Source organism: Electrophorus electricus, chromosome 23 (genome assembly GCF_041902795.1).
Source record: "Electrophorus electricus isolate QZ-2024a chromosome 23, ASM4190279v1, whole genome shotgun sequence".
NCBI classification, from domain to species: domain Eukaryota; kingdom Metazoa; phylum Chordata; class Actinopteri; order Gymnotiformes; family Gymnotidae; genus Electrophorus; species Electrophorus electricus.
Genome location: NC_137519.1, coordinates 4,745,001 through 4,757,500, shown reverse-complemented (window position 1 = coordinate 4,757,500; position 12,500 = coordinate 4,745,001). Strand labels below are relative to the sequence as shown.

At 45.0% G+C, this 12,500-nt stretch overlaps 1 long non-coding RNA gene across 5 annotated transcripts in view; it reads right to left on the bottom strand.

Annotated features, from left to right (window-relative positions):
• LOC145653249 (uncharacterized) overlaps window positions 1–12,500 on the bottom strand; it is a 77,616-nt gene that overhangs the window by 7,152 nt on the left and 57,964 nt on the right. For all 5 annotated transcript variants that reach the window (XR_014119637.1, XR_014119635.1, XR_014119638.1 and 2 more), the window contains one exon: window positions 35–124. This is a non-coding gene — a long non-coding RNA (uncharacterized LOC145653249). The remainder of the gene's footprint in view (window positions 1–34; window positions 125–12,500) is intronic.

The following is a 12,500-nucleotide window of genomic DNA, read 5'->3' as shown; positions in this document are numbered from 1 at the left end:
TAATAATAATAATAATAATATCTTCCTCTCTTACCCTTCTTCACTCCCACTCAGGGGGCTGGGAGTTTGGGGACATGGTGCAGTGGTGCAGGGATCTTGTTGTTTTACACTCATCTGGTCTGTTCTGGACATAGAATGATAAGGTGTCATTCCTGGAATCTGTTGAAGCAACTCAAAGATATATATATATATCTGTGTGTGTGTGTGTGTGTGTGTGTGTGTGTGTGTGTGTGAGTGTGAGTGTGAGTGCGTGTGCGCGTGCGCGTGCGTGCGTGCGTGCGTGTGTGAGTGAGTGTGTGTGTGTGTGTGTGTTCCCTCATACTATATGTGTACTATGGCAGGTTTGAGCACCGACAGGAACTATTCCAATGACATTTCCATTGGAATGCTTATATTACATTTATAAGCTAATAATTATTAAGCAAAACCTTACATTTAATATAAACAAGGCATATAAGCATATAATTGTCATTTCAGTTACTGGACAAGAGATCGTTCAGACCAAATAATTCTATGGGCTCCTTAAGGGGTTCACATGCAAATGTAAGAACTATTACCAGTCTGAACCCCTGGCAGGAGGCTCAGTATAAAGGCTTTAATGAAGGAGCTTTTTATTGTGTTTGGTTGGGAGAAAGACCTGAGGGTGGATCTCTCACTGATGGAATGGGCTAGTCCAGCCCTGAGGCCACAAAGCCTGTTTTGGAATTTTCAGCTGACATAAGCAAACGCCAGTGCTGGTGGTTTTGATGAAATTATCTTTTGGCAAATGCGCTCAAGGTGGAGGGAATTCACAGAAAGACAAAAACATTATGGAAGCATGTGATTGGTCATGAGAACAGAGCCCTGTGATTGACCAGGGAATATAAATAAAAAATAAGCTTACGAGATTTTGTCCAACCTGGACAAAAGTACTTAAATGGACTTACTGGATTAGAATATTTGACAATGAATGTGTGTGTGTGACAAAGAACTTAATGCCTTGACCCTGCAGTTACTACTACTACAGCACTTCTCTTAAATGCACACAGAGTTTGACTGCCTTTGCACTGTAAGTGTCTTAGAACCATCCACTACTCTAGGAACCTCACTCATGTTCACTTAGCAGTGACGGTAGCAGTGTCAAGCAGTTTAGGTGATATGTGTTTGTGTGTGTAATATTCCCTTAGGAGTGCACACACACACACACACACACACACACACACACACACACACATTCACACACACACACATATGGCTGACGACTGGCAGGTCTATGAGCCATAAGATTGTAGCACTGCATGATTGCATTTGTTAACCTTTTTATATCCAAATTCACACACAGTTCACACATCCACCAAATGAGAAGCAAAGACATCCTTACAGCAAATCTGAGACATGGACATGAACGCATTATAATTACCATACCGTAGCACATTTGTACACAACACTAAAACATTTATGACATGGCTGTAGTTATAGATTGTCAGACGAGGCTGGATAATAGATGTGCAAATTATAAAGTAGTATACAGTGGTTTCAGTGTTAAATCCCTGATTTTGGTACAAGTCTAAACTCACCCTGACCGGCCAAAAACAGCCTGTAACTTGCATTTTCAGACAGGAAACAAGCCACATACTGATTCGGACTGGACTCCCTGTCTTACATATGAATTCAGATAAATTCTTCATCTTGATTCTCTAAACCCTTAATCTGGAATGTTATGTTTGTACTGTACTTGGTTTTGAGATGCGGCTAGCCATTCCAGGAACTTCCAATAAAGCTTGCACACATACTGGGTCATGTTGTGTTGTTTTTCCTCGGACGTTTGTTCTACCTTCCAGCAAACCATAAACATAAAAGCTAAAATGTGAGACTTCACTCCTCACGAGACCATAATAATTGCCTACAGAGCTGCTCCAGTCTGATTTGTGTCATTCGAAACTGCCTGATGAATATTTAACTTGAATATAAATATTCATCACTATTCATCAGTGTAACTGAACGCTTGCTTGTGAAAATCATGCCCCCCCCCCCCCCCCCAAAAAACCTCGCTGGCCATTTACTTTTGGATAACAATGGTAACTGCTCCCTTTTTTACACCAAGGTCATTGTATATTTTGAATAATTAATTCAGATGTAGTGCCTGATTTTGGGTCAGTTTGAAGTGGATATTTCACTGATCTGAGATCAGTCTAGAGTGGAGATTTTGCTGCTCTGAGGTCAGCCTACGAGAAGTTGTTTCCCTCTTTGTACAGTGTTTCCACTGATATTGAGTCGGTTTGCAGAATCAGTAGACAGAAACTAAATAAGATGGAATGTTACATGCCCCTGTGCATGTTTGTGTGAGTGTAGTTGTGTGTGTGTGGTTCTGTGTGTGTGTTTGAGTGTGGTTGTGTGTTTTGTGTGTGAGTGTGGTTGTGTGCGTGTGGTTGTGTGTGAGTGTGGTTTTGTGTGTGTGTGTGTGTGTGAGAGTGTGGTTCTGTGAGTGTGGTTGTGTGTGAGTGTGTGTGTGTGTGTGTGTGTGTGTGTGTGTGTGTGTGTGTGTGTGTGTGAGTGTGGTTGTGCGTGTGTGTGTGAGAAAGAAATAGACTTATATCATTGTGCTGAAGAAGCGTACGTACACAGCACCAACCAAAGGTTTGGGCACACCTGACTGAATTGATGTTTTTCATAGTTTTAAAGGATTTCAGTCTAATGGTTTATGCTTATAAATAATATATTATTCAATCAAATCTATAACACATTAAAATAAAATAAAAAATGAATGCCCCCTCAGCAAATAGTTTTCATTCAGAACTCTACCAGTGCTCAGCATGTTTTCAGGATTAACGTAAAAGCATCATAGGTGGTTCCTCATGAAGCTGGTTAAGAGAACCCCGAGCATGCAAAGCTGTCAGCAAAGTGAACTCTGGCTATTTTACAGAATCAAAAATGTAATACAGTCTAAATGTGGTTGGTACAGAATAATCGCAAATGTGTTATTTCATTGTATTCATACCGTCAGTTTTTCTAAAATGTCGAAAATATTTTAAAAAGAGTGTGTCTAAACCTTTGACATACACACGTTTACAGGTACAAACAGGTCTACAGGTACACACAGGTTTACACGTATACACAGGTCTACAGGTACACAGGTTTACGCGTACACACAGGCCTTTAGGAACACAGGTATACAGGTATATATACTTCTACAGGTACACACAGGTATACACACAGGTTTACAGGTATATATACTTCTACAGGTACACACAGGTTTACACACAGATTTACACGCACACACAGGTTTACACATACACACAGGTCTACAGGTACACACAGGTTTGTGCTTCTGTGTGTACTTGTGGGTTTACAGGTGCACGCAGGTCTCCAGGTTCACACACGTTTACAGGGAAACACAGGTACACACAGGTGTACACACAGGTCTATAGGTACACGCAGGTCTCCAGGTCATCAGGAAGCCTGTGGAGCAGAGGAGCGACAGTTCACCCTCTGGTGCCTGATACGTAATGCTACAGTACTGAGTGTTACTGAGGGGACATTTGTGTGTATGTGTGTGTGAATGTGTGTATACGTGCCAGTAAAAGAGAGACTGTTCCACTGTCAGACCATCAGAACTGTCAGACCATCAGACCATCAGCTGATACCGCTTACTCTGTGGAAAGTGCTTTGTGTAAGGTCAGGTGAGATTGCTTTGGTCTGACCGATTTACACAAGTGCTTTATATGCTCTATCAAATACATATCCTCACGCTAGCATAAATAGGTTAGAGCGAAGAATGCTACCAGGACAAAGTCCCCAGTTTTCAACTTTATTTATAACGACTGCGAGTACAATATTGCGAAAGAAATATGGTTTTAAAACACTGCAGTCGTTCTTCATCAGGCGCGAGTGGAAACAGTAGCAATGGTAGCAATACGAGCAACATTACCAATAACAATAAAGAAGACGGTGACAATAACGACCATGTTAATAGTGGCAGTTAACAAAGCAGTAAGATTTTACCGAGAAATTAACACGTTTCTTAAAATGAAGAAGGCGGGTCCTGACGATGGTACCGTGTCTCGTGCATCCACAACATGTGTTCCTTTCTTAAGAAATGTATCGTATTTTTTGTTTGTTTGGTTTTTTTTAAGTTAACAATTATAATGTTTTGGAGTTCGGTTACTTATGTGCGTGTTTTTGTCTGTTTGTTCAAAATCACTGAGCGCACGTATTTTTCGGCCCACTGGGCACGTGCTTCGTTAGGGATTTGTTATTACCTCTCCTGACAAAGACGAGATACTTGGTAAGCTTGGAAATGTATCAGGCTTGCAAAACCCTTACATTAGCATTAGGATAGTACAGTAGCCCACCACTTAACAACCAACATCGATTAGCGATTACTTATAAATTATGGATACATTAGTAGGATACCAAACCAACTTTGCATGGGAATACTACTGGAAATACTGGAGTGGCGAACTTGCCATATCTGATCGTACATCCTAGACTAATAGAAATTCTAGCGGCATACACTGGTGTTTAACACGACAAACATCACTCATTCGTCCGCACAACACAAATGTCTGCAACGCTAAAGGAGCGGAAGCGTAGCACGCGCTGCGGAGACCTCGAGCCGCTGCATGATCGGTGGGTTCGGCTTTTCTTAAAGGGACAGCATGGCGTACGTGTTTTGTTCAATTTTGTTTTCTATACATATCGCGATAATATCGTTATCGTGAATCGTTTTGGCCACGATAATAGCACTGAAAGTCTGATATCATGACAGTTCCAATTCAAGCCACAAATGAACTGTCCTAAGCTCGCCTGGGCAAGAGGTGGTCCTGTCACAGTGCTTTTTAGGATCTGTTAGAGCAGGATGAGTAGGGTTGGCACTTTGACAACAAGCCAAAGCCAGACACTTATTCCATGTTCTTCCTGTCCTTTGTGTCTGACTTTGCCTGCAGACTTTTGATAGGGTCTAAAACTGCCGTTGGATAAGGGAACAAGCTCTGTAGTGTTGTTCGTTCAACCCACCACGGTTCAGGAGAACATTGCAAAAACGCCCAAAACAAACAACACCCCCCCCCCCCCCCCCCCCCCCCGAAGAATAGACACAGGCTAAAAACCGGATTGTCCGGGTGGCTACTCTAGGTGTGAGTTCATTTGACGTGTTGATGTGGTCCATGCAAAAGATCCTATCATGACTCAGCAGTCTGAGACCACTCGAAACGCTGAAACAGCCCAGTGCCCTTACACTCTTTCCCTGTCTCACGATCTCATCTACGCGCGCGCACACACACACACACACACACACACACACACACACACACACACACACACACACACACACACACACCCCTCATTCACCTGTTTGTTCTGAGTGAAAAAACGCTACAGCTTTCTGCTCTTTTCCCTTCACATTAATAATTTATCAACCTCATAATGTCGTTCCCCGTACTCGTTTGGTGCATACAAAACTGCGTTGGCGTCGACGGCGTGTTAGCTGGCACGGTTTTTATTTATTTATTTATTTGTTTGTTTGTTTGTACATTTGCTTATTTTTCTGTTTTCCCCATGAGGTGCTACAGCTTTCATGAGTGAAGCTCATTTCAGTCAGATCCAGCAGTTCTTTCCCTTCATGAATTATGCATGCTCTTGTTTTTGCAGCATCTCACAAAAAGGCGCTGTGTCACGTGCCAAAAAAGCTCGACGTTCCGCGGCCTTTTGAGCGGCAGATAAAGTAGGTGTGAGAAAATCGGTGCGGCTGACTCGTTTCGCCGTGTGTTAGGACTGTTTTGAAGTTGAACCTCTGTCCAGGTTTTTTTGGTTGGGGCTACACGGCTGCTTGCATGAGGAACACGCGTGGGAGTGCCTCACTGCGCAGGAGGTCGTTTAGGCCTGCTCTGTTTCTCCGGTCACCATTCCTCTGGTACCGATGACTTTACTAATGCTACGGAATTGTGAAGAAACAGAGAGAGAGAGAGAGAGAGAGTGATCAGGGTCATCCTTATGTTACCAAAACATGGTCTCATAAAGGACGTCTTGTGCTTGTGTTGTCACGCTTGGGGAACAAAATAAAATTATCACACAAACACACACACACGCATGCACACACACACACAGACACAAACATGCACAGTCAGGCTCCGGGTGTACGTAAGGGCACGCTGTCTCTTGTGATGAGGCTTAGGATATTGTCTTACTGTGACACACACACCTACCCACAGCTCAGCAAAACAACAAGCTGCAGGGACAGGATTACTGTACAAGACACACACACACACATGCACGTGTCCAAGGTCCTTTCTCTGCTGTGAGTGTTGTGGACTTTTACATTGTGGCAAGCATGTATGTTTGCGTGTGTGTGTGTTCCTTTTTCTGTGTGAGGAACTGTGGTTTTGTGAGTATTTGCGTGTGGAAGTGGTGGATTAGCCATATATAATCTGCTGTGCGGCAGGCAGACAGTATGACTGTTTCTCTCTCTCTCTCTCTCTCTCTCTCTCTCTCTCTCTCTCAGACACACACACACAAACAGAGGCCCAACACATTTAGTGGGCAGCCATTATGGTGTTATTAAACTGAATAATACACTACTCTCCACACTCACCCTTTACCTCTCTCTCTCTCTCTCTCTCTCTCTCTCTCTCTCTCTCTCTCTCTCTCTCCGCATGTGGCCAGGACTGAAACACATCATGGGTTATCACATGAGCCGTGGGGGAGGGGGGTGACTCGTGCCCCTTCCACGCTGCCGGATGATCTGAATGATTTTTTTGCCCACTCAGGAGTCCCCAACCCTGAGCCCCAGAGGGCTGCCGTGCCAATGGCGAGCACCCAGAACGCATCATTCACAGTCTGATCAGCAGAGGTAAGCACAGCCCTGAGCTGAACAGATCTGCGCAAAGCTTCTGGCCCAGACCACATCTGCAGGTGGGCTCTTGCGCCTCGCTCATCGGAGCCGCCCGGCATCTGAGCAAACGTATTCAATGTGTCCCTCGTGGAAGCCGCGATCCGCAACTGTTTTATGAGGACCGTTGTCGTTCCCCCTCGCAGAGAATTGCCCCGACACCCAACTCAGTGACAACCAGCCGGTTACACTGACTGTGGTTATGATGAAGTGCTATGAAAGGCTAGTCCTGACCCACATCCAGAGGAACATGTTGGACTCCTTAGACCCTCTCCAGTGTTCTTACTGTCAGAACAGGTCCACAGGGGACGCGATGCACACTGCCGTGCGCAGTCTCGCATTTGAATCAGAATGCTGTTCGTATGCCACTCGGCGTTCAGTAATGTCAGACCATCTAAAATGGCCATGAAGCTGCGCTTGGGCTTTTGACTGCCTTCTGCAACCGGCTCCTGAACCTTCTAACAGAAAGACCTTCTGCAATGCAGGAATCCCCCAGGGCTGTGTGCTGAGTCCCATGTTCTGTGTCCCATGGCACACAACATATATCAACCGGTGAAGACATCACAGGAATGCTTGTACTGCCTGAGAAGTTTGGCATGTGATAGAAAATTCCAAGCCACGGCGCTGGCTCTTTGGTCTGGTGGTCAGAGTTTGTGTTTACCTCCTGTCAGACCTGGGTTTGAGACCTGGGTTTGAGACCTGGGCAGAGTGGCTGCCATCAGCCTTTGTTCCAGATGATGTCAGAAGCGGGATGGAAGTGAGGCCATGGGAAGTGTGTCCCAGGATGATGAACGCACCCCTACTGTGAGTGGATGTTGTAGCCCACTGCGAGGACCCCTGATGGAAAGGGACATGTGGACAGTTTCATGCTCAGGAGGTGGAGGTGCCAGAGATCTGGCTCTTTGGTCTGCTGGTCAGATCGGGGTTCTGATGCCCTGAGTAGAGCATCCTCACTAGTGCTGTTGCAGTCTGGTGTGGGACTTGCCAGAGGGTGGAGAAGACAGTCAGAGCCATCACTGGAGGACATTTACCAGACCATTGTCTTCAGAAGAGCACACATCATCATCTCGGGACACACACCTACCATTGGTATGGCAGTGTGGACCTCAGAACCACTTGATTCAGCGACAGCTTTAATGCATAGGCCTTCAGACCTGAGAATGACCACCCGAATGCTACCTGTGCAACAGTGCGATGCACTCCAACACACACACACATGCCTTTTGCTGCTGAACGCCGGACTGAATGCTAAACTCGGCACAAAACACTTTACACTGCAGATTATTTGCACGAATATTTAATAGCTTTAATAGCATCCTGCCTTATACTGCACATGCTTAACGCAAGCCTGCCTCGTATGTACACAGTATAACATATCTTCTTATGTGTGCATGACATGTGCTTTTATTTTCTTATGGATCCTTTTTATTTATTCATTCTTTTCCTTCATATTTTTATATGTTTATTTTTTCTTAGCTGGAACGGAAGGAAAGCAGAATCAGAATTTCATTATTTGGTGTAACTCATTGTTTGCTGGGCATATGACAATAAAACCCAAATAATAAAAACCAAATCTGTCAATCCCTTGTTCCCTCTCTACACCTTCTCCCTCCCTCTCTATCTCTCTCTCCCTCTCTCTCTTTCTTTTCTCAACCCTGCTTTTTGCTGCTTCTCTATCCACACAGGGTGGAGTCTGTTTGAGTGTTTATTCCCTACGAGGTGTTTCTCGTTATAACGGGCCCTACAGAAGCTCTCACGCGTTGTGTGTATGTGTTTTATTGTTTGTGGTTACGGAGAGAATGTGCAAAGTGAACTTAAATGTATGATTGGGCTGCTACTGTTTGGCAAAATGTGTGTGTCCTTGCGTGTGCGTACGTGTGTGTGCATGTGTGTGACATCTATTAGTTCTGTGTTTAGCCTGTGTATTACACCATAACCACCTCTTTATAGCCCCTCCTACACTATAAACAGCTACAAAAAAAACCCAGACACATATTGTTCTATTTCCAGTTGGTTATGCTAATTAAACAAATTTAAGCAATTAACCAATTAAATTAGTTCCCTTTCAAGTGTAGCATTGGACACAAAGGGAGACGTGAAAAGGCTGATTGCGTAACTCTGTCGGCATGGCGATGGAATCTCCCTCTGCGGACACTGATGGATTTGTTGCCGTGGCAGCCAGTGCCGCCCACTGACATTCCATCCTGCCTCCGCCTGATACCAGGTCCCTGGCAACGACTCTGACGGCTGTCGCAAGTGTGTGTGTGTGTGTGTGTGTGTGTGTGTGTGTGTGTGTGTGTGTGCGTGTGTGTGCGCGCGTGTGTGTTTGGCTTCGAGCAGTCTGGGCGTCTGGCCAAGGAGTTGGCTGTCGAGGCCCTGTGCCGCAGCTCTGCTGGAGGGACGACGCGGGATCGCGGCCGACAGACAGGACCTTGGGAGTAGACTCCACCAGGGGGCAGTCAGGACACAGGGCCTCAGCAGCGGGGCCAACTGGGCTGACGGCGCGGACACACACACACCCCCTACATGCGCACGCACACACACAGACACACACACATGCACACACACAGACACACACACACGCACATACACACACAGACAACACAGACACACACACACACACACACAGACACACAGACACACACACACGCACACACACACACACACACACACACACACACACACACACACACACACACACACACACACACACCAAGAGAAGGACAGCCGTAATGAATTTGCCTCTTTTCTCCTCTTTCTCTCTCCATGTATTCTTGATAATCTTGCTGTCTTTTCTTTATCAGAAGTGCTCTCTCTCTCTCTCTCTCTCTCTCATTTTTATCCCTGCACTGACAGTACACAATTGCATTGAAAATTCCAGCTGATGCAGGTTCACACACACACACACACACACACACACACACACACACACACACACACACACACACACACACATCTGCGCGCATATACACACTTTGCATCCTATGCCAGTGTCTGATCTAATTATGCTGCTCATTCTAATCAGCCCCACATGCACCCTTTTTTCATTACCAGGAAACACACACACACACGCACGCACGCACACACACACACGCACACACACGCATGAACGTGCTCTGGTGGAGCGTGCGCTGAGCCGGAAAGCCTGAAGCAGTATAAGATTATAGATTACATTGATCAAAAGCTCGTTAAAGATTCATAAGGGAGCGGCGTGCCCGTCTCAAACAGCCTGAAACGGAGCGCGAGGAATTTCACGTCGCCAAAGCGTGATGAACGATTACGGAGACGCTGGCGGCGAAGCTTAGACCCACGAGCGCAAACAGCGCCGCGCTCCTCTCTCTCTCTCCCCCCGCTCTCTCTCTCTCTCTCTCTCTCTCTTGCTCTATCTTTTTATCTCTTTCCCATCATCGCTCTCCTCCTTCGCTCCTTCACCCCCCCCCCCCCACCTCTCTCTCGCCGAAGTTCAAGTTCAAGTGATTCTTACAGGAACGATTTCAGTGGCAAAGCAATTTAAAGAAATAGTCATAATCATGATGATAATCATACATTCGTAAAAATAAATAAATAAATAAATAAATAAATAAATAAATAAATAAATAAATAAATAAATAAAAATACCGAAAAAAAAACTATAAACAAATTGATTGAAATATACTAGCCTATAAAAGTTAGAGCCAACAGAACCACACCAATACATACGTGTTACACGCTATTTACACAGTATATTCTGAGTGTGAATAGCAGGTGTCAATCGTGTTATAAATACACTGCACAGCCATGGTTCGTGTTTGTTAAGCACAACTGCCTACTGCGTTTCCTTCATATTGACATCCACTTTGTGTTTTGTGAGTGTTTGTCTTTCTCTGAAGTTCTTGTTGGTCAAATATTCAGATAAATGAGTTTGCCTGTTCAATATTTGATAGGCGTAGAGCGATCAGAGCTCCGTTTGTCCCCAGCTCAATGTACATCATTTTTAAAATTTGATTCAAATCTGTTTGGCCTTGAATTGGAGGTTTTTGAGCGGATCTTCAGTCACTGACTCGTTAATCGGTTCTTACGCGGAAGGAAGCGGGTTCCGTTCATTTACGTTCTTGACACATGACACAGAGTTTTCTGGGACGTTTTCTAGGACGTTCCTTAGCTTGGCGCTGTAAGCTCCGCCTGGGAATCAAACCCGCAGCCTCGCGCATTACCTGCTCTACCTCGCGAGCCCCAAGCTGCGCCAGCGACCCACGCGCCTCTGAGGACTTTAGGCGGAGCGACTTGCGCGAAGTGTTCGCTGCTCTTTCCTTAATAAGCTTTGCATGTTTGATGCATTACACTCAGTTCCTTTCATTTTTTTTTTAAACAACAACCCCCCCCCCCCCCGTTTTTTTTTTCTAGGGCTGCTGTCCCAGTTTTTGAAATCAATAATTGGCTCTCATATTTCATTTAGAAGAACCTGTGTATTTCTGCGTGTGGTATTTTGTTTTTGTATAGCCACCGATGGATTGCCAAATTTAGATTTGATTGTACAGAAAACTCTGGGAGCTTTTTCTGAAAGGCTAATGTTCCCTAAAGCACACCAAGTTACACCAAGATAATTGTAAAATGTTTTCTCCTCTGTGTTTTCTGTGCTGCGTTGCCCAGGGGCGAAGTGGTGATTGTTTCTTTTTGCTCTGGTCAAATATAAGTTGAGTTTGAGTGTACTCACGGTGTCCATGTGTGGTGTGGTGTTTGTGTGTGTGTGTGTGTGTGTGTGTGTGTGTGTGTGTGTGTGTGTGTGTGTGTGTGTGTGTGTGTGTGTGTGTGTGTGTGTGAACAGCGAGGAGCAGTCCCTGCTTCAGGACACAGTAGAACAGAGGTGTCTGCTCAGACTGAGGACTTCCTGTGAATACGATGTAGGCTGATAGAAGGATCTGGAAACTGCTCTGGCATCGCAGGCGGACTAAATGGTCTCCCTGTAGCCCCCTGCGCTCACTTAAAGAATTCTGTTCTTTTTCCAATTGTCACAGCCAGTGCGTTTTCTAGATAATGAAAGATATTTTTGCCTTCACCAGGCTGAAGAATTCTCAGTGTCAGTCTTCAGTGTTTGACTGAGTCAAATGCTTTCTTAAAGTCAACTGAGCAGGTGAAAATGCTTCCATTTTTATTACCTCTCTCTCTCTCTCTCTCTCTCTCTCTCTCTCTCTCTCTCATTCTGCTGCTATCGCACTTTTGGTCCATTGCTTTCTTTTTCATATGCTGTCTATCCACGTCTCTGTGTAAAGGTACCTTAACCCAAGTGTGTGTGTGCGGGTGTGTGGGTGTCAGAATATAGAATGTACACTTATGTGCTGCTTTCTGGTTTCACACGCCGAGTCCATTCACTTTCTATGGCTCAGACTGACCTGTTCACTCAAGAAGGTCACTTCAGGTTGTGGAGTACAAACTTCCTGTCCCACAATCCCCTGCTGCTTATAGAACTCACATCTTTCCTCTGGTGTCTGGTGGAGACGACCCCAGCAGCCCGTGTGTTCTTTATTGTGTTGGTTGTAGCCATAGAGGTTTCCATAGTGCACAAACACACATTTCTAACCCATAATTGAGCCGTTGTTTTTTTTTTTTGCTTATCTGGAGGCTAAGCTCCTTCTCTCAGTCAACACAATACAATAAT